Source organism: Lissotriton helveticus, chromosome 6, assembly GCF_964261635.1.
Source record: "Lissotriton helveticus chromosome 6, aLisHel1.1, whole genome shotgun sequence".
Classification (NCBI taxonomy): domain Eukaryota; kingdom Metazoa; phylum Chordata; class Amphibia; order Caudata; family Salamandridae; genus Lissotriton; species Lissotriton helveticus.
Genome location: NC_136067.1, coordinates 946510771 through 946538606, shown reverse-complemented (window position 1 = coordinate 946538606; position 27836 = coordinate 946510771). Strand labels below are relative to the sequence as shown.

Here is a 27836-nt window from a genome sequence, read left to right as displayed (position 1 = left end):
CCAAGGATTGGCATTGTAAGCATCAAGGTTCTTCACTTCTAGAATGCCACTTTTGTAATCTGCAAGATCTGGAGTACTCCATAGTCTAACCCAATATAGGAGTGGGCGGAGTACTGCAAGATCGTCCCTACGCTTCATATTAAGGTCTAAAAAAAGGGGTAAGACTGGGGTGCGTGTGGGTATTCTCAGAATACTCCTGTAGAAGTTATTCTCACTTTTCTTAAAAAGATTCCCCGCATTCATACCCCAAATTTCGGCACCATATAAGGCACCGACCTGTGCCTTGAATTTGAACACTTCCAGAGCTGGTGTAATAGATTTGTTTAAGCTGGCCCCATGTCGTCATGGCATGGGTAGGGTGTTCTGATTAAAAATGGTTTTGCTTTTTTCTAGTTGTGTCTTCCAGGAATTTTTGGAGTCAAGAGAGACGTCCAAGTAGGAGAAATCTGATACAAGTTCCAGTTTTTGGTTGTTAAGAAGGAAATGGCCCTTAAAGGATTTATGGGGATTGAGGGCCATACATTTGGTCTTATTTGTATATATTTCTAATCCCTTCTTGTCACAGTACAATTTGAAGGAGTTTAAAAGGTTTTGCAGACCACTCGGGGTTTGCGAGTTCAGAATGGTGTCGTCTGCAAATAAAAGTGCGGGAACCCTCTCTCCATTCAACTTAGGTGAGCCATTTTGACTCTCGTCTAAATGTGCCGGAATATCGTTGACAAATAAGGAAAAGAGAGTAGGGGCCAACACGCACCCTTGGCGGACTCCCTGCCTAATTGGAACAGGATTAGATAGTTCCCCATTCGGACCCCAGCGTATCCTTGCAAAGTTGTTATTATGCAATCTTCTGATCTGCTCGATTAAACAGACTGGTAGTCCCATTGCAAACAAACAATCCCATAAACGATCCCGCAAAACTAAATCAAAAGCTGCCCTAAGGTCAACAAAAGCTACATAAATATGTCCCTTCAATAAAAAAACATATTTCCAACAAATACAACAAAATCTGAACACTTGATCGATTGTGCTGGTGTTACGTCTAAAGCCTGCTTGGAATTTGGTAAAGATATCATGCTCATCAATCCACTAATTTATACGAATTAAAAGGTGCCTCGCAAAAATGTTTTGCAAAATATCTAAAAGACTAATGGGACGATAGTTAGAAGGAACACCTCTATCTCCCTTTTTGAAAATTAAAACGATTTCAGCGCCCCTCCAACTATCAGGTAAATTACCACCAGTAGCAAATATATTAAAGAGATGGTTGATGTAGGGTGCCCACACTCCAATCTCATGCTTGTACAAGTCCCTAGTTATTTTGTCCAGTCCAGGCGCTTTACCATTTTTTACTGAGCTAATGGCTTGCTCAGTTTCTTCTAGACTAAACACTAGGGGATTTGTGCTATGTACAATTCTAGAGCAATTATCAATGGATGGCTCCTTGTTTCCTGGGGCTTCATATAATTGGGTGAAATGATTGACCCAGGTTTGCTCGTCAATAAACACATCCTCGGGTATTTTGTCTCTATTTTTGTCATTAGCAACAAGTTTCCAAAACCCCACACTATCCTTAGCCTTAGCAGCTAGTAACATATTCCCCCAACATTCCTCGTCCCAAAGGACTCTGCCGTTAAGCTGTGTCTTCCTGTATTCGCTCCTAAGGGCCCTGATCACATCTGGGGCCAGATGTAGGTAGCCTAATACCGGTCAGTAACGGCCGAAAATCGGTAATTTTGGCCGTTACCGACCGGTATTTGGACATTGAGATGTAGCTCGCCCAAAATATACAGATTCGGTAAAAATACCGAATCGGTAGATTACCGGCTCGAGAATATTTCCGAATCGGTAATATTACCGAATCGGAAAAGTTACCAATTCGGAAAATATACTGAGTTGGTAAATGTTCCGAATCGGTAAAATTACCGAATCGGAAATTATACCGAGTCGGTAAACGTACCGAATCGGTAAAATTACCGATTCGGAAAATAAGAAATGGAAAAAACAACACCATTGAGATGTAGGTGACCCATAAATTACAGAATTTCACGAAATTTCGGTATTTATGAATCGGTATTTAACATGGATGGAAAGCAGGTGGTAATCAGGTGCAGCCTATAAAAAAGGGCCCCAAAATGCAACACTGGAACCAGAATGGCGGCTTTCTACGTCATAGCAAGACGGCTAAGGCTACAGGCAGCAGGTGAGAGGGAATGGAGAAGGGAGGAGCAGGTCTACAGGCAGAGGATTACACTCTTCCAATTGACAGAGCCAGAGATACACCCCCAAACCATCATGGACCTGATCAGGGACCTGCACCCACTCCTGGACCACCCAAAACCAAGGGCCCACGCCATCCCACCCCATGTGCAGGTGCTCTGTAGCATACACCTGCTTGCATCTGGGAGTTATCAGAGTGTTGTTGCTGCGGTAGATGGGGTGTCCCAGAGCTGCCTGTCGCGTATTTTCAGAAAGTTCCTGGATGCCATGATGCAAAGAATGGAGCATTACATCCACTTCCCAGACACTGATGCGGACTTGCTCAGGACCAAGACTGACTTTTACCTCATGGCAAATTTCCCACACGTGATTGGCTGCATTGATGGGACCCACATCCCAATATGCCCCCCAGCTGCCACTGAGCACATATACAGGAACAGAAAGTCATCACACACAATTAATGTACAAGTAATCTGTGATGCAAAGTACATGATCACAGATATAGTGGCCAGGTACCCAGGAAGCACCCACGACTCATATATATTCCAAAACAGTGGGATCTACACCCGCCTGACAGCGGGGGAATTCGGGGAAGGATACCTGCTAGGTAAATTACTGTGTGACACTCCCTTGATAGATGATGCAGACGTATGTCATTGTGTGCCTGTGAGTAATGTATTTTTCTCTCTCACATTAGGGGATAGTGCATATGCACTCCGTTCCTTTGTCCTGACGCCCTACCTCAACCCCACAACCCCAAGCCAGAGACGATACAATGTGGCACATAAATCCACCCGGAACATCGTGGAGCGCACCTTTGGGCTCCTGAAGAGCCGGTTCCGCTGCCTCCACAAAAGTGGTGGGGCACGGCAGTACTCACCAGTAACATGCTGTAAGATAATTGCAACCTGTGCAATGTTGCACAACCTCGCAACTAAGAAGGGTACAGAGGTGGAATTGGAGGACTATGAAGACCATTTATTTTTTTATTTATTTAGTGTATCTTATATAGCGCACGGCTACCCCAACGGGGTGTCCCGGCGCCCGTTGTATGTGAGTATAATGATTTACTGGCTCTTGTTGAAGTTTAACAGAATAAGAATGATTTTACAGCTTTTCGGAATGGTAGTTCTTCTTGGATAAATCGAATGGGTTGGGGGAGATTGTTCCAGAGAGTAGTGGCCCCTACTTGAAACGTTCTTCCACCTGAACGTACCTTTTTGAATTTAGGGATGACTAGAAAATGTTTTGAACGGGAGCGGAGGGGTCTGATGTTGCTGTAGGGGCGGAGGGAGAAGGAGAAATATGCAGAGCCCTTGCCCCTTACAGCTCGATGGGTCAAAGTCAGGGCCTTAAATTCTGCTCTTTGTTTGATCGGAAGCCAATGGAGGCGACGTCTGTGAGGGGAGATGTGGTCACGCAAGGAAATGCCACAGACCAAACGGACTGCGGCATTTTGGACCATCTGAAGACGATGGCAGAGGCCAGAGGAGAGTCCGATGTAAAGGCCATTGGCATAATCCAAATGGGACGTAATCAATGCCTGAATGATTGTTCTTCTGGTGTTGTTGGGTAAAAAGTTAATACATTTTTTAATTATTCTGATTTTCGAAAAGCATGCAGCCGATACCGTTTGGATTTGTTTATGAAATGAGAGACTGGTATCCCATCTGACTCCAAGATTCTTCACAGATTCTTTGGGTAGGGGGGTGTGTTTAATTCGTGGGGCCACCAAAGATTGGAGTCAAGGGGGGAGGATTGGTGGAAAAAGAGGACCTCAGTTTTACCGGCATTAAGCCGAAGGAAGTTGTCATCCATCCAACTAGCTATATTGTTAAGGCAGTTCTTTAATGGGTCGAAGGTGGACTGATTAGGGTTGTAGGCAAACAATAGCTGGATGTCATCAGCATAGGAGGTAGATTTTATACCTGATTGAGCAATGATCTCAGCTAATGGGGAAAAATAAACATTAAATAAAAGGGGGCTAAGTGAGGAGCCCTGTGGGACTCCCCACTTCAGAGGACGATTAGCCGAGGTGAAGGGAGGGGTAAAAACTGCTTGAGTACGGTTTTTTAAAAAGGAGGTAAGCCATTCCAGTGCCTTACCTTGGATGCCCTTAGACTGAAGTCGGTCAAGGAGGACTGGGTGGGAGACGGTGTCGAATGCTGCCGACAAGTCGAGCAGCACCAACACCGCTCTAGATCCTTCATCCAGTCTCCATCTTACAGAGTCAGCCATTTCTATTAATGCCGACTTGGTACTATGACCGGTTCTAAACCCATGTTGGGAGTTGTAAAAGGAGCCGTTGGATTCAAGGAAGTCCGCAAGTTGTTGGTGGGCTAGTTTTTCCAATACCTTAGCAGGTGCAGGTAACAACGAGATAGGCCGATAATTAGATGGTTCATTGGGATCGGCATTGGGCTTTTTGAGAATAGGAACCAGACGGGCATGCTTCCAGGAATCAGGGAAGATACCTGTCCGGAATGAGTCGTTCCAAATCTCGTTAAGAAATGGATTAAGAAGCGGGGCCAGGAATTTGTAATGTTTGGCCGGCCAAGGGTCTGTGGGTGACCCTGACTTACATTTTGATAGTTCTGTCAAAGAACGTTCGAGGGAGATTTCTGCAAAATTAGTAAAGACAGGAGTGGAAACTGAGTTGACAGAGCTATTATCAGTGGACTGTGGAGATTTTTTGTCTAGAGAAATGTCAGGGGTGAATACTGAATTGATTGGGCTGTTATCAGAGGGCAGTGGGGTTTTTTTGTCTGGAAAGGAGGCATAAATGCTAGCAATCTTGTCCTCGAAATAATCCGAGAGGCGGTCACAGAGAAATTGGGACGCTGGGGATTGTCGTTTAAGGGCCATAGGATCGATAAAGGCTCTAACAGTGTTATAGATTTCTCGTGATGAGCCCTGGGCTCGGTTTAATTTTCTCCTCCAGATATACTCTCTTATGCTCAATTATCCTTTTTCTATAATCTTTGAGGGCTGATTTGTAGAGTTGTTTACTTTCCAGGGAATATGTTTGTCTCCAACATCTCTCCAAGATTTTACAGGCTGATTTGCATTTACGCAGATCATCAGAGTACCAGGGTGCAGAAGGAACCGCTCGGAAAGTTTTAATAGGTTTGATAGGAGCAATAATATTTATAACAGAAGAAATTCTGTTGTTGAAATCGTTTAGCCTAGAATCAAGGTCTAAGGTTTCTGTTGGGGCAGTCGGAGGGAGATGAGCTGCTACGCTATGAAGGGTAATCTTGCTCCAGTTACGGCCTTCTGTTTTAGCCGGGAGTCTAGGTCTATCCTGTTGTTGTAGGCAGAAGGAAAAAGGGACAAAGAAATGGTCTGACCAGATCACCGGGTAGGGTTCACTGATACAGATATCTGTCAGATTTGTGCAAATCAAGTCAAGGATGTGTCCGGCTTTATGGGTAGGGTTGGAGACCAGTTGATTCAAACCGCCGTCAGAGAGGGTGGACAGAAAGTTTAAATTGGCTTGATCATGGACATTATCTACATGGAGATTAAAGTCACCAAGCAGAGTGAAGTTCGAATAGCGGGAACAAGCCTGGAGAGCATAGTCCAAAAGTGATGGGAGATGCATAAGTTTGCATTTGGGAGGACGATAGACCAAAAGGCCTGAACAAGTGATGTTAGCGGCGAGATGGATAGAGAATGGTAATGCCTCATTAGATCCAATTTGGGCAAAGGGGAACGATGAAATGGTCCATTTTGATCGATAAATTATTGCAACCCCTCCACCTGGATTAGGGCTCTGTCTATTAGCACACAGTATGCTGTAATCTGGGGGAACAGCTAGGTTCAGGGCAGGGTTGGATTCGTCCCCCAACCAAGTCTCAGTTAAAAAGAGGAGATCCCATTTATCATCTTCCAGGGTATGCGCAATGTCTAAGGAGTGTTTGACTAGAGAACGGCAGTTAATTAGGCCCGCTTTAATGTTGATAGTTTTGCTAGTGGGAAGATGTTGGTTAGGTGTCTGAAAGAGGGGGGATTGTATCAGGAGATTGCAGGCTCTCTTTTCGTCGCTACAGTGGGAGAAGGGATGGGCGTGGCGGTTATCATAGGAAGAAATTGCGTGCGTAAAATTGCAGAGAGTAGGGTTAAGATCCAGTAATTGTTCCCTGCTGTAAGAAATGAGGTTCAAGGTAGAGCCAGGAGGATAGTCGACTGTCGAGGCCGCGAGATGGTCGTGGACGGGCGCAGACGGGCAGGACTCTGGCACGACTCCGGCACAGATCCGGCGCATCCGCTGAGCGCGTCCGCTGCGCGGAGGCATGGAAGTCCCCTTTTATGCGCAACTAGAGCGTGGGGAGTCCCAGCTACCCCCAATATGGCTGCCGCAATTCAGTGCCCGGGACCAACTCCACAGCGTCGATACTCGGCTGGGAGTGGCCCAGGGCTGCGGGGCAGGCAATACCAGAAGCCAACACAGTAGGAGTACCTACACCCACAGACGGAATACAGAGACGGGCAGAGATCACACACAACTACTTTTGAGTAAGTATAGAGACAAAGCACGTGTTGTACTGCAATGCACGTAGTTTAATTGGCACTACGTTAAATGTCTGAAGACACAATTGTAACATACTAGTGTGCCTACCACTACTGGGTGGACGGGGGTTACCTCACCATCACATGTCCAACTGAATGTGGCGGACTCACTGCTTGCGCCCATGACCAGCACTGCGTGATGCGTGAAGTTGGCTTAGTTCCAAGTCTGCTGTAGCAGCGCCGGTAGTCTGGCGTCTGCTGCTCCTCCGTATTTCTGGGATAGGGGTGCTGCTCCTGCTACTGGAAATATCTGTCTCCGCCAGACCTTCTGCTCCTGTGGTGGCTGCCTGGTTTGTCAGCAGCACCTCCATTGCTGTAGTAACTCTCCCCATCCCCCTCGTGAGATCAATACAGCAGTGCACCAGCCCCTCCTGCATCGCAACTGAACGGCGACACAGCAGTGAAGTCGTAGTTGCAAGACGGTGCATGCCCCTTGTCTGCTGTTGCATGCAATGCCTCGCCCTGCGCCTTTGGACGCGGTCCTCACGTAGTTCCTCACAGAGTGACATCACACACTGTGACATGTCCCTGACTCCTTCGGCCATGTCCCTCATGCTGTCCGCCATTGCTGTTATTCCCTTGTTCATGTTGTCCAGATTTGTGTTCACATGGCGCATTTGTCTGTGCACTGCACTAATACCTTTTGCTTGCAGGTGCTGCACCTTGACCATTGTGGTCTCAAGACCACAGAATACACTCTCATCACGGCCACTCCCGCTTGCCTCCCGGACCCTACGACGTCTTGTGCCCCCAGGTCGACTGACAGGAGTGGATGTAAGACCTGGTGCATTTCCTGCAATTGCCTCAATTGACTCCTCACCCTCCCTTTCCTCATCGGAGGATGTTTGAAGGATCCTTAGCGGGGGACCGTCATGCCTCCTGGGCCTGCAGATGTCTGACACCTCTGTGTCTGCTGGTGTGTCAAGTAGTTGTGACTCATTTTGTGGAGAGTCTAGGAGCACAGGAGATGCTTCAAGTAGCATGGTGTCTGCCTCTGGTGTGGCAGCTGCTTGTGTGCAGGGTGCTGTAGGTGTTGCAGTGCTGGACCCTGCATCCCTGCCTTCTTGCTCACTCCTATCCCTGTGGGGATGTGTCTTCTCCCTCTCCTGCAGTGACTTGCGTGATGTCTCTCCTGTGGACAGATATGGACAGTGTCTTAGTGGTGCTTTCACCGTGTAAATCACTATTAAATCACATTGTAATATCACTTTTTCCTGCTCCTCCCATGTCTCTATTTGTATTGTGTGGCAGATCTGACAATATTTCATTTTGACTGCTCTGATGTGTATTCTTATGACTACCACTCCCATAATGCATTGCAGGTGAATACTGAAGTCTGAACTGGATTTCCTCAACACACAGCCACATTGGGGGAGGGACACAGGCAAGGGGTGAGGAATGATGGACATGTCCCTTACCTTTCTTTGATGCAGCTCGGGCTGAGCTGTCTTCATCACCAATCCCCACAACGCACTCTGGCTCCAGTGTGGACTCCACCAGCTCTTCTAGATCCGTGAGAGCAGGTGCCCTGTTCTTCCCTCCACCTGTAGCATTGGCCTCTTTAATCCTTGCTGCCAATTTCTTCTTGGTTATGATCCTTAGATCATACCATCTCTTCTTGAGATCGTCCACTTCCCTGGTTGTCACTCCTGTTGGATTGACTTTGGTTGGATCCCCAGCCAGGTGTTCCTCTTCACAGCCTCTGGTACCTGCAGAGACTGCTTTCCAAAGATTTTGGGGTAGTGCTTGACAACCTCCTCCACCAGCACCTGAAGTTCACCTGTGCTGAACTTCATCTTCCTCTTCCTATCTCCACCTTCCCTCTGGGAGTGTTGGGGATCCATTTGTTTGTCCTGCAGGGCTCAGCTTCACAACAGCCTGTCTGTGTAACTGCTCTCCTGTGTGATCAGGTACTCTGCACCTGCATGGGTGTGGCCACTTCCTGGTTGTGGGGTGGGGTGGATGCACAGGATTGGTAGATTGCTCTGTTGGTTGGCTGAGGGGGCGTGGTGGAGGCACCTGATTGGTTGATACATCAACTGCCTGATATTTTGTATCCCCCGACTCGGTATTTACCGATTCGGTATTTACCGATTCAGTAACCTCAATTCATTCCTATGGGCATCCGGGCCCATAGGTTTGAATGAGTATTTCCGAATCGGTATTTGCCGAATCGGTAATTAACAAATCGGTAAATAACGGGTCGGGGTTTCCGAATTTTACCGAATCGGTATTTTTTACCGATTTTTTACCTACATATCATTTCCCTTTTCTTAAATACCGATTCGGTAAAAATCGGTATTTAAGAATCGGTAAAAATGTGTTACCTACATTGGGCCCCTGGTGTCTTGTTCTTGATAGCATCTATGAGTGAACTCTTCAGTAAGCGGCACTCCTTGTTATACCAAGGTTTGGACCCTACAGCACTAATTTTATGCATCAACCTTTTTTTTGCCATTTTCGACACGTAGGGTACAAGGGATGTGAAAAACTTGGTATGTGCATCTATAAAATCATTGTCCTCTACCGGATGGGATAAATGATTAGAAAATGTATCTGCAAAGAGTTGATAGATGCTAGACATTGCCTCCCCATTTCCCAATATGCTGGACCATTTAAGGGAACGCCTATTATTGCTCATTACTGGGGCATCATGGGATTTATTCTCCATGGGGAGAACCTCTGACATTGAGCTACTACTAGGGAGCAATCGGTAATTTATTAACAACTGCAACGGCCGATGGTCACTTTCATACCTTGGGACAATTTCAAAGTCTATCAGATAAGACCAAATGTCAAGGGATACCAGCATATAATCTATACAGCTATGAGAGTTGTTTTTACCAAAGGTGGGGGCCTTGGGAGAATCAGAACTGAAGCGGCCATTTCAAGCCCTCGTTCCATGTACTGCGACTAGTTTTGTCATTTCCACAGCTAGAGTCGTGCAGCGCACTCCCTCCGTATAGGATAGAGATGGGATATTGTTAGCACTGTCCTCATCTCCAAAACATCGCCAAACCCCTTAATTGGCTCGAAATTACAATTAAAATCCCCTCAAATCAGGATGCTTGGCGAGTCTATATTATTAACAAGGAGATTGTCCAGTTTTTCCAGGGTTGTAGATTCTTTTGACAGCCCACACGGTCGATTATATATATTGAAGACAGTAATGCGCCTACCATCCCTTGGGTTAACTGCCAGCCCCAGTATGTCAGCTGAGTCGGTGTGTAATTGCTTAATATTTACTTTAAGAGACACTTTAATCCACACTGTGAGTCCCCTCGAGCGTCTCCATCGGGTTGAAGCTACTGCCTCTATATTAAAGGTTTTATACCCTACTCTGTGTGGTATATCAAGGGCCCAAGTTTCCTGCAGTAGGCAGATATCACTGGAGTCTATATAATTAGACCAATCGGGATCTGAAAGATTTTTTGCCAGACCCGAGATGTTCCAGGATATCACTACGAGGTTAGGATGGCTGATTAGGGTTTCCTCTACTGGTAGCGACTCCTTATTTATAGCATCGCGGATACAATTTCTTGTAACAGGGGTTGTGTCTAGAGTTATGATTGGATGATAGTCGACCACTTAATCGTACCTTGTTATTGATGTGCTTGCTGCATGGCTATAAGCTCCCTCATGGTTAGTCCATTCTAAGGGCATAGCTACTCTTACTTTGTTGCTAACAGGTAAAGATGTCAAGGACTCACCTAAAGCCCCACTATCTGCAGTGATATACTTATTGTATGGGTTCTTCTCAACCTCAGGATCAATGTTCCATCTAACAATAGAGGTACCCCCTGTGATAGAGTTTTTGGGTATCTCTTGGACACTATTATAATTAGCACCATATACATGGGGATCAACCTTAATTGCACCAGCATTATGGTCCTGAGCACTTGATAATCGCGGGTTTATCACCCCACTCTCTCTAACAAGGGCAAATAATAGTCCACTTTCAATAATCGCTTTAGTGGAATTATCCCAACTTCGCTCTGAGTTTATGCTTGTCCCACATAAATGTTTTTCTTGGGCATTAAGAGTTTTGCACAACAAAGGCCCAGTACCCTTTAGATGTCAATCGTTCTGGTCCAGGGAGCTCAGAGCTTGGTATCTATTCTGTGTTGGTACCTCAAAAGCTGGGCAGTGGTTGGGGGTGAAAGGTCTATCTCTTTTAGTGGCAGCAGGTATCTTACTAAGATGATTATAAAAATACCCCAATGGCCGCACCAGTACCTCGTTCTCATTCGGAGTTAGAGAGGCTGCTCTAAGCAAGACAGTTGCGACATGCTGTGGATATTTAAAATTAAAGATGACACAATCACCCCTACAGGATTTTTTTGAGTTGCCAATCCAATGTACCCTTCTAGTTGTTAGAATTTGGTCAGAGAAATTGGTTGGGAACCCACAGTGTCTATGTAACCATGAGACCATTTTATATTTGAGCGAATCATGTGATTCCAGAGGGGATTGATCCTGACTAACATCTAGAGGGGGAACGTTAGAAAGGACAACAACATAAGGTGCACAATCTGGTGGGAGATTATAGAACGACTTTTCTTGGGTGCTAATGCTCCAGGCATACTTACAGATGCCGCTGTTACCTTAGCGGTTTGGCTTTCCACTGGCGGGTCTAGTATATCTAATTTGTTTGGACTAGGTCCCCCAGCATACGGTTTCGGGACAGTATCATTACCTGGTACACTCCTCTCTTTAGACCCAAGGCTTTCAATCTTACCAGTATGTGCATCTAATAGTCTGCCTAGTCTGGACACTTCAGCTGTAAGTAGGTCTATTTTGTCTACCAGTGGTTTAACGATAGTTTCAAATTTTCCCTCTATAATACTAGCTAATAGATCCAATTGCTCGGTGTTAACATTAACAGCATTGTTCTTATTTAAAGTCTCATTGTCACAAGCAGTGTTCTTTGGTGTGTTTTCAACTCTTCTCTTGTTGTTGTTTCCCCCACGCTTGGTTTGTAGTTTTCTACAGGCCCTCATTGTTCTCAGGGCCGGAGATCGGCGTAAGGGGATATCATCAGAGACTTCGGGAAAATCCTGATTAGGTAATTCTGTTGGTATAACATCGGGATCACAATTTACATCCACAGCTACTTCTGTATCGACTATGGGAGATGTAAGGGGTAAATCAGATTGACTTTCCCGGCCCAGCGACTTTCTCCGGTCATTATTAATCTTATTTACCACTTTGACTAGATAGTTATCCATAGTGGATTTATTTTTGGACATTTTAGTTGCCGGTAGTTGGTCCCAAGGACTATAGGTGTATAAAATACGGATAGTTGGTGGCAAAAGATACTGTTTATTTGTCAGCACAGGTACTCCAGAAGCGCACAAAGTACTACGTTAAAAATAATGTCATATGAAAAGTCTTTGTTGAATCCCGGGGCACCTGGGAAATGGAGTCTTTGGCGGGGAAAGCCGCGGTGTTTCATCCGTTTCCCTCACGGCAGTGGGTCAGCAAAATGAAGTATTTAGGCTGTTGCCCTCACGGCGCGGTCTCCACAAGCTGCAAACAGGCGTGCCTCGCCCCCCTCGGAGCACTCGGCGCTCCGCTGTTTAGTAGCGCCACCGGGCGCTGGCTGTGATGTCACCGGTGCGCCGGTGAACCCTGGGGCACCTGGGAAATGGAGTCTTTGGCGGGGAAAGCCGCTGTGTTTCAGCCGTTTCCCTCACGGCAGTCGGTCAGCAAAATGAAGTATTTAGGCCGTTGCCCTCACGGCGCGGTCTCCACAAGCTGCAAACAGGCGTGCCCCGCCATTATGTCTTTTAGAAAATAGTTTAGCAATGATCGGTTGCCTCTTATCCCCCGCCGTTAGTGTGTCTTTAATCGGAGGATGTTTAGCGTTTTTACCCCCCAGGTCTTTCCCAATCTTACCAGAATTGGCGCCAGCTTTCTGCTTCCCCTGTTCCACCTTAGCGCTGTCTTTATGCTCAGAGCGAGTAGCTGCAGCGGGACCGGGCACTGCCAGTCGGGCTTTGGGTCGCACACCTCCTTGGGCGGCTGCCATCGCGCTCGCTTCGTTCTCCTTCTCCTCGGCGTCCCGGTCGCGTTGCAACCAGGACCTGTCTCCGTGATCGTGGATCTCGTGCCTGTCAGTCAGCGCGGTGAGCAGCAATCTTGCAAGTGCTTCCCAGCACGATCTTCGACCCAGCCAACAGCGATGCTCCCGCACACTCCTCTCCTCAATCAGACTCCATTTTTTAGTGTACCAGCAGCGCCCATAGCCTCGATCCCAACCATCGATACCTGGGCACATTGTTCGGTTGACAGGACAGCTCAGAGATCCAGAGCGGCGTGGAGGTGAGTGACTCAGGTCTTACTCAGCCGCCATCTTGGCCCACCACTTTTCTGCTGATTTAGTGTAAGATTAGCCTCTGATACATTTTCCACACTTGTTTATTTATAGAAATGTTGACCTTATTCTATCTGGGAAGAATAAAGTAAGAATCGCCGTTGGCTTTATCAGAAACATCGATTGGTTGCCATATACTATAAGGTATACATCTCTGAAGGTTATTAATTTTATCTTCTAAATATTGCACTGACCAGTGGAATAAAAAATACTCTTTCGTTCCGTTCTGGCAGTGATTTGAAAGTGGCCTTAAAGCTACCACCCCGACTCAAGGTCATTCATTATCTCCTTGTGAACAGAATAGATGTAAGCTACTGTTATTTTCATTCCCCTTAGAGCTTAGTTTGAACACAAGGGTTAAGGAGGTGACACTTAAATATATCCTCACGCACTTGGGCTTTGCACAAATGTGATCTCCTGACACTGGTGTACCTTCTCAATATTGCTCCCACTGCACACGGTCTTTCCTACTCTTTCACCTCAATTTGAGACAATACATTGTAATGTGAAATATAACACACTGTCTTATATTTGTATAGGGTTCTATATCTCGCAAAAAAACAATCGTCCTGAGAATGGTCTAATGGACTGACGCCACACAGACCGAAATGTCGACAGTCCCGTGAACTCCAGGAGAACCTTCAGTCTCTTTAGCAATATTTATCTATATTAAGTTAATATTTGCTTATTCTTTTTTCAAGAGCTGATGTAGGTTATGATTTGTATGTCTAAATTGATTTGTACATCTTTTCATAAAGTTATTTGCTGATATTTATTTTGTTCCGATGTACCCTTTTCAAATTCAAGAAATTCAAATCAGATAAAATCATTTTATACGAACAGGTTTTTCCGTGTGCTTTGCTCTTTGTTCTCTTAAAAGTATACTTATTGTGGTTGTCTTTTGTGACACTTGAGAGTCTGATTATATATGACTGACTCAAATGTAATTGAAGTAATAGAATATATCTAGCACAAGTGAAATCCCTTGTAGACACTTTTTTCTTTGAATTATTCATTGGCCAAGCCTACAAGGGTATATTGGGTCCTCCATTTTTTATAAACGTTGAATTCAACTTCAAGCAGTTTTGGACCATCCATTTTCCGATCTCCTGCATACAGTTGTAAAAATGCTTTGCTGTCTATGACAAATTGGATGATACTGGGATCACTAATTGGGTATCATCTGCATAAGTGACTGTAAAGGTGTTAATGGATTGATGCCAGAAATGCACGGAACTTCTGAATATGGACAATGTCTGCCACACGGTATCCAGATGTCTCTGGTGACACCAGCCCAACCATCTAGACAACGCTGATATGTAGTGTTTGATAGTGCTGTCGGCCCATGTTTTGGAGAGCAGAGATGCAGCCAGTTGCGAAAGACCTGGGATTTTCCAGTGTTCCCTGTAATCCTCCAGGCCATAAGCGACAGAGATCCTTGAATGACAAGATGATGGGGATTCCCCTCTGGATCCTTGAGGAGATCCGGAAATAGGAGTAGAGGGATTGGAAAAACCATACTTGTGATTTCCAAGTCGGAGTCACCTGGATGACATCTGCCTTATGTCTCCTGACCTGCGCCGAAAGGCGCATGATCATCGAGAAAGGGGGAAAGGCATGATCCTGTACGACTTGCCAATCCTACAGGAAGGCATCCGTGGCCACTGCCTCAGTATCCAGTCTCCAACTGTAATATCTTGGGAGTTGGTGACCCAGACAGGAGGCAAAGAGGTCCACTGACACAATCTGTTGTGAAGGGCTTGAAACACCAGTGGTTGTAAACGACAAAGGCTCTCATCCTGAAGGTGATTGGAGTGCCAAAATGCTACCTGATTGAATACTCCTGGGTGGTGTTCCGCCATCACAATAATTCTTTCTCCAAGCATTAGTCCCAGAATCTGCGGGCGAGGTCAAAGAGAGTGGCATGTAGTGAGGTTGGGTGGGGTAGATTGTAGCAGGGTAGATTGTGGTAGAGTGAAGTGGGGTAGACATGCATAGAGTGGAGTGGGGGTAGAGTGGGATAGAATGGAGTGAGGTGGATTGGGGAGATTGGAGTGCGGAAGTTGGCTAGATTAACATGGTAAATTGGAGTGGGGTAGATTGGAGTAATTTGAAGTGGAAAGGGTAAATTGGACGGGGATATATTGGGGAAGATAACAAGATTTCCAGTGCGCTACTGTATTGTCTCAGCCTGGGAGATATTCTGCAATCACCGAAATGCAATGTTGAAGACTAGTGCCAAAATTCTTTGGCAATCTCCACTAACACCTGGGACTTGGTCCCACCCAGTCTGTTGATGTATTGACTGCAGAGACGTTGTCTGTCCTCAGTAAACCACAACATCTGGAAAAGTCAGAGAGCCAGCGTTTTGATGGCACAAGAGCACGCCAAAAGCTCCAATCACGTACTATGTTAACCAGTGTATGTACTTAACAAAGTAGACATTTAAAATAAAGTATTACCTGCAATAACGGTAAAGCAAAATAAGTAATTCACACTTTAGTCAGAAACATTGCTAGGACTAAAACAATTGCAAAGGAAAATTAATGCCAGGACTAATTTGATGAACTCAAAATAAAGGATTTATTGCAAAAAATGTCCCTCGATATTCTCTCAAAGCCAAATTGCATTTCATAAAGTACCAACAAAGTCCTGTGGGCTATTGTGCCGTGGCACTAAGCTTGCTTCCTAATTCACTACCAACAGGAACCTCCCCAGGAAGGTGCATCTAGTCACTATGGGTGGAGCTGGCACCTCAAAGATCTTACAGGGGGAGTCGGGTTTGGGAGGGGTGTTCTTGGATTTGGGGGGTTGCGTTTGGGAGGGGTGCTCCTGGGGTAGAGAGGGGGGGTTGCCTTTGGTAGGGGTACTTTTAGTTTTAGCAGGGGTGGTTTCTGTATTGGGGGTGTGTTGGGATGTGGAAGGGGTGGATTGGGGTGTGGAAGGGGAGGATTGGGGTGTGGGAGGGGTAGATTTGCATTTGGGAGGGGTGGTTTGGGCTTTGGAAGACGTTATGGCAGGGGCAAGCAACAAACTCTAACAGAGAAAAGAGGTAGGATGTACAGCAGGGAGTTGGGTTTGGGTGGTAGAGGGTGTGGCAGTGGCTCATGTGCATGTGTCTGTTGATGGTGCAGGTGCTTGTGGGTCTGGTGTATGTTGTGCACATTTGGGTATGTCTTGCTTCCTAGAAGTCTGTTGTTTGGTTGAGTGTAGGTGTTTTTTTTGTGGGTGTGGATTCTAAAGTGTGAATGTGTGTGTGGAGGGGTGTGTTTTGGAGGTGCTGGGTGTGGAAGTGGTCCATGTGGATGTGGTGATGCATGTGGATGTGGTGGTGCATGTAGGTGTGGTGGTTGGTGCGGTGTCTGTGGGTGTGCTGATGGTGATGCATGTGGATGTGGCAGAGGGTATGGTGTCTGTGGGTGTGCTGGTGGCACATGTGGGTGTGCTGGTGGGTGCACTGTCTTTGGGTGTGCTGGTAGTGGGGGTGGTGTGAGTGTGGTAGCTGCAGTGTTTGTAGGTGTGCTGTTGGTGGTGCATATGGGTGTGGAGTTGGTTGCGTTGTCTGTCGGTGTGCTGGTGGTGGGGGTGGTGCCCCTGTGTGTGCTGGCAGCTGCCATGTCTCTGGGTGTGCATGTGGGTGTGCTGGTGGGTATGGTGTCTGTGTTTGATTGTGTGCCTGTGTTTTTGTGGTGTTTGGTTTTCTGTGTGGGTGTGCTGCTTGCTTGTTTCTGTTTGAGTGGGTGCATGTAAAGTTTTGAATGAGCTTGGGACAGGCTGAAAATAGGGAATTTGGATGGGTAAGGGGCAGAAGGTGGGGATTCACAAGTTTGGGAGGATGCAGTAAGTGAGGAGGCTATATCTTGAAAATACTTACATAGTCCAGATATAGTACTGTGAATGCCTTCAGGGTATGCTACAATGTGTTGCATATGGCAGCTAAGCCCCTGGATGGCATTCAGTAGTATAGTCTGTCCTACAAAGATGTTCTGGAGGAGGTCAATAGCCTCCTCACTCACCGCAACTGGGGGGACAGGGTCAAGGGGTAAGGTGCCTGCAGCAAAGGAGATGCCACCCCTTTTAGGGGGGCAGGTTTGGCCAACTGGGGGGCATGAGGGAGGGTAGAGATGGTACTCTGGGTGGCAGACAAGGATGGGGTAGAGTTCCTGGCGGGTCCGCCACCACTTGGGAGTGCTGACTCGTGGAGGCCTCCAAAGATGATGTTGTGGAGTTGGCAGCCTCCATTGCCTTCCCCTCACCCTCTGTGCCACTTGGTCCCTCAGTGTCCATGGTGTTGGCACCCAAACACCAGTGGCAGCCTGCTTCAACGCCTCTATGGCCAATGTCTCCTTCGCCTGCTCCTCATGATGCTGAAAAGACATACACTATAGTTTGATTGAATTTGTGTAAACAGAACTGCTCTTTAACTTTGATCACAAAACAGATTCCAAATGTTGATATCTCACCTGCTTCAAGGCTCTCAATCTTTAGTTCTACATTAGCATAAGCTCATGCATGAACGCAACATTACCAGGAACCATTTGGTGACAGTTTTGTCATTCCCCAAGAAGGCTCCTATAGCATGTATGATCTTGTCTCTTATCCATGTTGATGTCTCTCCAGGAACTGTTGAACACCTCTGAATGGTTGGCTTTGTTAAGAATCGCAAACTTATGTCACCTAGAAGTATATCAACCAAAAATACCTTAGTACATTGTATTTACAAGGGCTAGAAATATGCATTATTTTCATTCTCAAAGAGTAAAATATGAATCACTGTATTTCAGCAAGTACTGCAATTTTCTACCAAAATGAGTATAAACTGGAAGCCTGTTTCCTTTGTTTGGGCATTTCACAATGGTAACACTTACTTAAAGTAGTAACTAAAGTATATGTCAATTGTAAAAAATATTACATGGATTCTGTACTGAAGTAGCTTATCAATGTGTAACACACTATGTAGATACCTATGCTATCTGATAGACTTCTAGCTGCAGATTCTTTACCTTCGAATTTCAGTACCATGGCGCTACATCGGTTGTGACTTCCCGCTTTCCTGTGTAGGAGCCACCCAGGCAAGTGGTGTCAGTTCTTTTCTTTCTGTTGAGGTTAGTGCTGATCCGGGGAAGAGCTACCTCTCTGTCTCTTTTTGATAGTTTTTTTCCAACATTTTGTCGAGAGATTTTCTTCTTGTCTGTCAAGTGATGACGTCTGGACGGGTAGGTTTCAAGCCGTGTGGTGTCTGTCACCCCCATGTCGGTACCAACCCCCATCTGGTTTGTTTGTGGTGTCTCAATCAAGTATACACTTTTTAGAAAAATGGCGAACTTCACCAATCAAAAAGGACTGTCAATGGTCTGTACAATTTATGGGGGCAAAGAAAAATGTGACAGACTCTGTGTCTACCTGTAAAGTGTGTACAACAAAAAGGAAATGAATCCCATCAGCCCATCCATATGGCAGAGCTTTTCCCTAATAAAGTTTTCCTTAAATCATGGTAGCCAATTTTACATCTCACTTTTTGATTCTTTTTGCACAAATTTTTCGCACTGCAATTTAACATCCCACACCATTCCAAACTGATTTGATTTTTGGTATGATCCATCACTGGTGGTTCCTTGGGTTTGGAGAAGCACATAATTCCAATAGGTGTGTGGCTCCCTAACCGGACCATCTTTGGTTCTATCCCAGATGATGAAGCTCTGCCATATGGGTGGGCTGATGGGATTCATTTCCTTTTTGTTGTACACACTTTACAGGTAGACACAGAGTCTGTCACATTTTTCTTTGCCCCCATAAGTTGTACAGACCATTGACAGTCCTTTTTGTGTTGTTATACTGTGAATAAGGGGTTTGTCTGTCCTTTGGTCTTTAAATAATTTTCCCCTTAGACCCTCCACAAACCTTGTTTTTGACGAACTTCACCAATCTACATAGTCCTTCCCGGGACATAAGTGGAGACATTAAAACTGTTACTCTTTGCTTTCTCGTTTCAGAACTATCACAGTAGGATTACCAGACGGTATCATTTTGTACAGCACCTGAGTATAATTGTGCAATTGCTGCACTGTAAAAAAGTTGGTCTTTAGTAAACCAACTATAGGAGTGAAACTAGGTACAACATTAGAGAACACTAGGTCCTGAAGAATAGCCATAGGAGTAGGCTAGAAACATGTCGAACGTTAGGATTTGGGCTCATTAATATCCCATATAGTCCTAGTTTTTCCCCCTGTTTTTAATCATACCGACTGGGGGTAACAATAAAAGTAGCATCACCCACTGGTCAGATATTTTTAATCATACACTCCCTCTACCTCACTCCTCCCCAGCAGAACATTCTGCCTCTCATAGTCTTTTCTACCAGTGCTTCTGTGTAGTCCGTCTGGTTGCAGCACTCCTAGTTCTGTAGCGGAATGGAAAGGACCCTATGATGAAGCATGCCACCAAGGGGTAAACCTGGTGGGTGAGGGTTTTACGAAAAACCTCACGGGTTTTCCATAAAAGTGAGCGAACAGGAATAATTAGGAACTCCAAGTAGAAAGTGTCCGGGTCCCCTATTTTGTTTCCCATGTGTCAAGATTTGGAGGGTGGCCCCTGCCAGCGTATCCTCAAACTCAGTAATCTTATGTGTATATATCTCAAGCGCAACCACAACTTGACGTCGGGCTCGGACTGTCTGGCCGTTGCTCTGAAGGCCTTGCGCGAGCGATCCATGAAGCTCCTTGTGGCATGGTAGTCGACATCTAACACGGACCCATGGAGGTCCTGGTCCTGATCGAACAAGAGAAGTTTGGGGGACCATTCCAGGCCCCCAAAGTCCTTTTCTTTGCACTCGAGGTCCTCAGGACACATGGGAAAGAGGCATAAGAAGAAGAAGTCCAAATGGACTTCGACTTCACCTCGTCTGTCGTCCATCGACGAGACAAGTAAGGATCATAGACGCCCTAGGCACAGTTCTGCGGAATCATTGCCAGGTCTGACTCTGCACATCCCCCTCATTTCCGGTAGGCAGAGCAACCCCCGCTCAAGTGAAAGAATTTTATGAGACCATGCTCCGTGTATTTGAGCAGGCCAGACCTCTGGTGCGCCTTTGGGTCCCCCGGGGTAGAGAGAAGCCCCACCAGGCTCCACACTGATGGCTCCGGCCACTGCACTTGGTGAGTATCATGGATTGTATAGAAAACAATATGGGGCGATTTGACACCCCATTCCCAATTGCACAGCCATAATTGCAAATTAATGCTCCAATGTGAACAATCCTTTGACTTCTTAAGTTTCAACAACTTTAATTCATTTCTTTTCCATGTACTCTGTTTTTTACACCGCGTGCAGGTTATCATGCTGTTTTAAAAGCTTCTCATGCTCAAGCCGTGCCCATCCGGACCTCATTCAAGAACACGAAGGAAACGCATGAATAATCCAAAACAGTTTTCTTTATTTCCACCCAATGCATTTCGATCTCTGTAAGACCTTCGTCAGGGATAACTACAAATATCAATTGAAAAAACAGCCATCACTACATGTATTACAACCATATTTGCAAAAATAAACCATAAAATATTATGGAAATCATACTTTTTCCGTGTTGTATTTTAAATATATTTTACACGTTGAAAGTGCCCTTTGCTGTGTTCACCAGTATCAAAACCTCCCACCATGTCTAAATTAAATTCAAACTGTTTGCGCCTTCCATGCCTCCCCCTACTTTCATGCCGGAAACCAATTACTCACTATCAAACATTCGACCACCATTCCCCTCCTCTCCCTGACTCAAACTGCTCGTAGCAACTATCGCACTGAAACCACTCGCAAACTATTAAACCCCTTTCCCGCAACTGCTTACATATCCCTACATCGCTACACAACCTTAACCACTTTCTAGCGGCACTCACGCATTCCACAACATTACCCGTTCCTCACACATTCAAACCACCGACATTCAAACATTCACCTTAACCAACGTTCCTCACATACCTGTGAAAACTGCACTCTGTCTCCAGCCTCCATTTTCACCAACAGTTTTGTTTCACTCGTGTGCCTGCTCGTTTTAAACCACCACTGACATTTTAACTCCTCCCTCTCCTTTCGTGTAAATTAACCACCTGCCTGTCCCACGTGTCCCCATCCGTAGTGTAACTGCAACTAAAAAACTACAGTACCCAGAATCCATTATATTCCCTAACTGAAAAGCTGCTACTTAAACGTGCACACTATTTAATGTCTTGTTATGCATGTGGTTTTGCTGTGTTTCTTCAAAAGTTCAACATGCGCATATGCATGCGATTGATCCTATTCCAAGGTTCCAATAAATCAATCCTGCTTCGAATACTAGATGTAATCCCATACACGTGGTGAGGATGACTATCTTAACGAAGATAGCTTTCAATTCGCTGTCGGGTGCAATCCATCGGAGTATCCTGGATTGTGCCAACGTGGCCTGCGCTGGCCCCAAAGTTGATGCCTCAGGTGCCAGCCCCATTCTGATACCTGATAAATCAAAGTAGGATTGACGTTAGTCAACGTCGACTCTGGTGCCAACAGAGCCCAGAGCTTCTGCTTTGTTGCCTGTGCATTTTGAAGAGGTTTCAGGCTTGGGAGAGAAATGGGAGGGGTCTCTGGACCCTTCACACAACCTCACCTCCTCGTGTGGTTAGGGAGGAGGTTGTGGTGAGGAGGGCAGCAGAGGTCCTTGACTTAGAGCTACCTCAGGTGCAGGTGAAGATTAATATCTTGACCAAAATGCTTCAATCTGGGGCTTCCTCATCCGAATCCCTTTTGCCCTTTAATAAAGTACTGGCACATGGTCCAAGCCTAGCTCAAGGGCTCCTGTGAACAGAACAATAGCTTGCCGCCATAGCCCTATACCGGGCGATTCAAGATTCCTCAGCCAACACTCCACCCCTGAGAACTTGGTGGTTCAGGCTTCAATGTCCCTTGGTGTGTTCCCTTCCGCTCCCCAGATACGGAATCCAAGAGGCTAGATGCACTTGGGGAGTAGAAGTTTCTTCCACCAGCCTTGCATTGTGGTCGGTGAACACTGGATGCTTATTGGGCCATTTCTCGCACACCTTATGGGAAACAGTTGCGCAAGTGCTGCTTTTTGTAACCGAGGCAGTGAAAGATGGGAGAGATGCTGCAAAGTTTAGCAATAGGTGTGGATTATACACCACTGACTCGCTGGGTAGAGCGGTTTCAATGACGGTGGTCTTACCGCATCAAGTCTGGCTGAGAACATCCGGCTTCTCTGGTAAAGTCCAGGCTAACCTCATGGACATGCCCTTTGATCGGGCTTGTCTCTTTGGTGAGCAGGCAGACTTGGCTTTGGGGCGCTTCAAGAAATATTGTGCTATGACCAGATCCTTGGGCCTCTGGGTTACACCTTGTGGCCACTCTACCTTTCTCCCCTTTTGTGGAAACTGCATCAGCCATGTCCCAGCCACTGTTCTGCACAGACTTCTCAAGCTGTGCGAGGACATGGATGAAGTACATTCCGACCTCGTGGGAATGGTAGCCAGAAGCCATCTGCCACCCAGCTCCCGCATGCTGCAGCCTCCAAGCATTTCTAGTTTGGTTCTGCAAGACCATGCCGCTCTAGTTGGAGTGAAAATTCAACATCATCTCTTTTGCTGGAGGTCCACAACCTCAGAGAAATGGGTCTTGCTGATCAACCAGGATGGCTATTCTCTTCCCTTTCTTACTTTTCCTCCTCCTTTACCACCAACTCAAGAACGGCTGACAGAGGATCATCAACTGTCCATCAAGGTGAGGATAGGCCACCACAAGAATGCGGTCCGTTTGTGGAGTCAGGGTGCTTTCCACATTGGGAGGACTGCCCGAGCTGGACTTCTGCTTACTTCCTGGTCCAGCGTCGTAGGTCCTCCCACTTCTTCCTGCAATAGAGGCTGCGCCACTTGTAGAAAACCAGGGTTCACAATTTCCTGGGGATGGCCTTCCAGATATCCCGCTTCTGTTGGGCATTGACCTGTATGGATACAAGAAATGAATGAAAAAAAATCGTTTTGTATTTTGTTTGCCTGTATTGATGTAACAGAATTTTACTACATCTATCACAAGCATGACTCATAAGTTACCATACAACATGTGTATTTTCACAAGCTGACCAAAACAATTATATTAAAACACACTTTTTTTGGTGACCTGTTTTTCTACCCTCATCCCTTGTCATGTACTACACTCACTAATACAGACCAGTGACATCATCTAGCCCAGGGGGTTTCTACCTTTTCTGTGATGTGAGCTACTTCAGGGCAGTGCAAAACATTATGCACTACTGAAGGCTAAACAACTTGCGCTATGTTACCAGACACCCTCATTGCCAGCTTCATGGACTTGATGCCTAAAGTCCATAGAGCCAGGTACTATGGTTTGAACAAAATACTATGACACTGGGCACTATGAAAGGGCTGCCTTGTGTATCGGTGAGAGTGTGCTCTTTGGGGATGTAGGAACATGTGCGCGAATGAATGGGAGATAATTGTGCGGGTGACAGTCTGTGGGGTATGTACTTGTAGCACAGGACACAGCTTTTGCCATATGTGGCACTGTTACATGGATGACAAAAAAATACAATTGTATGTCCTTTTGAAATGAGGGGAATTTAAAAGTGCAGAGAAATATTCTACCAAACACTTCAAATCATTTAACATTTTTCTGCACTTTAAAGCTCTCACATGTACAAAAGGAGCTATATCTTGCATAAATACTTATGGCAAAGTGAATAATGGCCACTGGAAGTAAAGGGCCAGCAGTTTGGACATGAAACACTGCGAAATGGGAGTAACGTGAAATGAAATGTTATTTCAAGAAGTTAGGTAACTCTCCATTTCAATTGTCCTTTTAAAAGCATTCAGGGGCATATTTTTGCTCACACCTCCAAATTTGAGTTGACAAGGAAATATTTTTATGACAGATAACCTCGGTTCTTCAGTTGTTTGTCTCTGTGATTAAGCCCCAGCCAGGCCCATGATTCTGACTGAGCACTGCTCATTGTCAGACCCTGCTATCTGGAGCCTGAAAATCATGATGTCAAATGAACACAGCCTTCCCTAAAAAAGGATGCTGAGCCAATCTAATAACTGACCTCAAGGCTGTGTGCTATTCTGAAGGGGCTGGGGGCTACTGATATCTCCCAATCAACTGTTTGTAGCCCATGATCTAGGCTCAGTGACCAGTGGGACAATACACATAGCTCAAATCATTTTTATTTGGTTTGTACAGAAAAACATATATATTTACAGTTGTAAAGACTATATAATGTGTTTTTTAATTTACACATGAGGTGAGATTTCTACACTTCACATGTAATTTAAATATATCTCTACATACATGCCAAATAAAGACTAGGGCTTTAAACACATAACACATACTAACGTTGTTGTTTTTTAACATTGTGAAGTGCTTACAAATCCCCAACATCATTGTCCTAAGTAAGGATCAAAATATATGACACTTTACATCAATCACTACGCTTCATTCTGGAAGAGACATTGCAGCCTGTGTTAATGGAAAAAAAACAGCTAGACAGATTCACATATACATTTCAAACATGTACTCGTTTCTCTGTTGAGCTATAGAACTGGCCAGACAGGAAGAGAACCATCTAAGTTGGTAACTCCAGCTCCTATGGCGAAAAGGCAGGGGCTGTCTCAACAGCTCGACCTGACATCGTTGCTCCCAGAAGTCACGAACAGCAGCAAAAGAGGAGCAGGTCTTGATGGTTGCAGTGTTAAGAGGGAAGTGAATTTTTTTTGTACCACCATGTACATGTAGACGGACACGGCCATTGGCCTTTGTATGTTGCTTTCATACACATTAGCCTATGGCTGTGTCCGTCGTTGAGTTGAACACCCACTACACGGGTAACTTCTGCCACAGATTACAAATGTGATGATGGCGAGGTCAGGTGACCCCCATTTTAGAAGATCAAATTGTATGTTTGTGACTGTTAAGTTTGTCACCATCATTCAAAATGGTGGCTACTTTGTTTACATATTAAAACTTTGAAGAACACTCATGTTTAAAAAAAAACACATTTATATGTAGTGCGTACTGTGGTTAAATGTGATAGTTGAGTACAACTTCGTTGACGGTATTTAGGTTGGAAAAAAAGAGTGTGCAAATAATACATTAGAGATGTATTATTTACACATTCTTTTATATCTAAAATATTGACAGCTACAAAATAACATTTGTGAAGTAAAAATTACAAAAAAAATGTTACGCTTAAAATATGTTGTGAAACCATATATATTATTTGCACATTACATTTGTGTTAATAATCAAAAGGGATTTATGTGGAAAATGTTTTAAAATGTTCATAATTCTTCCAATGCAGACATTTGAACCCTGGGAGAGTGAGGAGATGACAACCTCAAGTGTACCGCCCATTTGCAGATCTTGCCACTATGGAAGCACAGGATATTATTAAAAAGTTCAGATTGATTAGGCAAACTATACTGGATTTATGTCATCTGCTGGAGCCAGATCTTCTGCCTCACAACAGAAGATTTTCAGCGCTGGGATACCTCAGGGGGACTACGCGCTTTATAAGCTTTTTTAATAATAATAATAATAATAATATTACATTTATTGCTAAACTCATGGCAGCTCCTCATTTTGTGCCCACAGGATCATTCCAATACACTGTGGCAGTATCTGGAGGAATGGCACAACCAACTTTCATCAGTGGGTTTCAAGAAGTTCTTTTGTAAACAATGAGACACATCAACAGTTCATCCAGTTTCCACGACATGAGGAGTTTGCGAATGTGAAGGGTGATTGATATGGTTTGGGTCACCTACAACATGTGGTTTGAATAATTGATGGCACACATATTGCCTTAGTGCCACCACACGCCAAAGAAAAAGTCTACAGTAATCGGAAGCACTTCCTTTCAATGTGAAAGTTGTCTGCTTAGTTGATTTGTACATTACAAGTGTCTGTGCGTGTTTCCCCGGACCAGTCCATGATTTCATTGTACTACGGAACAGCAGCATACTCCTGCAAATGTCACAACTTGGACATGGGTGGGCCTGGCTTGTTGGTAAGTACAATCTGACATAAGATTGTTTGAGTAATTTCAAGGTGAATCATCTGAAATTGTGTTACATATCTTGGCTCTTCTCTTTTTCTCTTTAGGAGACTCGGCTTATCCTAACCAACAATGCTTTTTGGCACTACTGAGGAAACCAGCAATGCCAGAGAAAGTCTGCTCCAGTGAGGCCCATGGAACAACACAGGCCAGTGGAGCTGCTTTTGGGCTCCTAAAGGCCAGAATTTGCTGTCTGGAGCCCTCCTCTACTCACCCGATAAGGTATGCCAAATCACCATGGACTGCTGCATAACAAAGCCCTGCGACGGAACATCCCTTACATTGCAAAGGATGGTATGCCAAATCACCATAGCCTGCTGTATAACAAAGCCCTGCGACGGAACATCCCTTAGATTGCAAAGGATGGGGACAGTGAAGAGCCAATGGGTGAGGATGCTGAAATGTCAAATGACAATGATCGTGGTGAGGGGGAAGGAGTTGACTTACGTCAGGATGCCATGACTTCTTCACATGAGTGTAAGTATCTCTTTACATATTATCACGTCTGTAAAAAACAGTTATTGATGTAATGAGGAAAAAAGTATGTTTGACATCTTTTACGAAAATGTGTCCTTAAAAAGATGACTTTGTAATGTATCTATTTTATCACATTGAATTATTCATCTTTTTGTTTTAATCTGTTTTAGGTATCTTCACCATGTCATCTTCATTTTGACATTTCACAGTTGCGACATTTGTAGTTAAATAGTGCTGTTTCAAAGTACAAAGGGACCATGGTTTGTTCCTGTGGAAGACACACACAGATTTTATGTGTGCATATCTGGCACTGAGACAACTTGCACAGAGATTGAATGGAAGTTTTTTTTCAAATTGCATTTGACTTGTTTTCTGTTGAATGGTGGCACTGAGCCAATATGTTGTGCTAGATTTACTCTAACTATATGTGGTAGTCAACCAAAAACATTCCCACCCCTCTTCACATTGGTCAGATACACATTTTGTGTAAAGTGTATGACAATGTTACTGGGTTGCATCATTGTAGAAAGAACTTGTTACAGCACACCACTTAAATTTAGTTGTGACATTCCCCCAGACACTGCAACAATATTTTTATCCAATCCTGTGGCCAAAAAATTGAATCTGATTCTTTTGATTATATCCCTTTCTTCCAATGGTGGCAAAGTGTGGAACTGGAAAGGTAACAAGCATTTGCAATGCTATCAGTCTGGTCTTTGGGATCTTATATGTATTTAGCTATGCAGCACATTAGCCTGGGTGCTAAAACATCTACTGTTCTTCACCTTGGATAGAAAGTAAGCACCAAACTGTATGACAAGCATGGTATGGGAACTTATGGAGAGACACATTGCCTTTCAGTGGAAAATGGTATAGTCCAAAGCTCTGTTTTTAATATAAATTCAGGGCCTTCAGTGGTCATATCACTGAAAATACAAGATTTGAAAAATATATTATTGTCTACGAGTGCTCGTGGAAGACAATTTCTATCGACTGGATTTTAGAGAATGCTAAAGTGATTATGGTATTTTACTGACCTCTGCTGGTCGTTTTCTATCAAGAAAGTTACATAGACGCAGTTGCCAG

At 44.9% G+C, this 27836-nt stretch overlaps 1 protein-coding gene across 9 annotated transcripts in view; it reads right to left on the bottom strand.

Moving 5' to 3' along the window:
• Positions 1–27836, bottom strand: part of LOC144763210 (uncharacterized) — a 473214-nt gene that overhangs the window by 38562 nt on the left and 406816 nt on the right. Inside the window, exon 4 of one of the 9 annotated variants that reach the window (XM_078648594.1) lies at positions 21968–23144. The exons of the other annotated variants lie outside the window; for them this stretch is intronic. The gene's annotated coding sequence lies outside the window, so the exon portion shown is untranslated. Of the gene's footprint in view, positions 1–21967; positions 23145–27836 lie in introns of those variants that run through there. 9 annotated transcript variants of the gene reach the window in all.